Source organism: Pteropus vampyrus, unplaced genomic scaffold (genome assembly GCF_000151845.1).
Source record: "Pteropus vampyrus isolate Shadow unplaced genomic scaffold, Pvam_2.0 Scaffold741, whole genome shotgun sequence".
Lineage (NCBI taxonomy): Eukaryota > Metazoa > Chordata > Mammalia > Chiroptera > Pteropodidae > Pteropus > Pteropus vampyrus.
The window spans coordinates 34,588-34,855 of NW_011889522.1; the positions used below are offsets into that span (position 1 = coordinate 34,588).

A 268-nucleotide genomic window follows, 5' to 3' on the forward strand; every position below is an offset into this window, starting at 1 on the left:
AAGTTCGTCCACACCAGACTGGACGCAAACCATGACGACCTGCTGTGTTTGCTGCCTTCAGGTTTTCTGAGAAAGTCCCCTGTGCTCAGGTCCCTGGTCACCTGCCAAGGTGGGTGCAGAAGAACCACTCCGAGGACAGAAGAGGGGCCTGAGGGGGAGCTGGAGAGACCCCAGGAGAAGAGACCTCTGAGTCGGACCTAAGCGGGGAGGGGAGGAAGGGGGGCTCCAAATGTACCCCCATTTAAAGGGCCAGGCCGAGATTTAACAA

At 57.8% G+C, this 268-nt stretch overlaps 1 gene segment (V, D, J or C); it reads left to right on the forward strand.

The window, feature by feature from the left end:
* Positions 1 to 268, forward strand: part of LOC105309447 — a 9,593-nt gene that overhangs the window by 7,894 nt on the left and 1,431 nt on the right.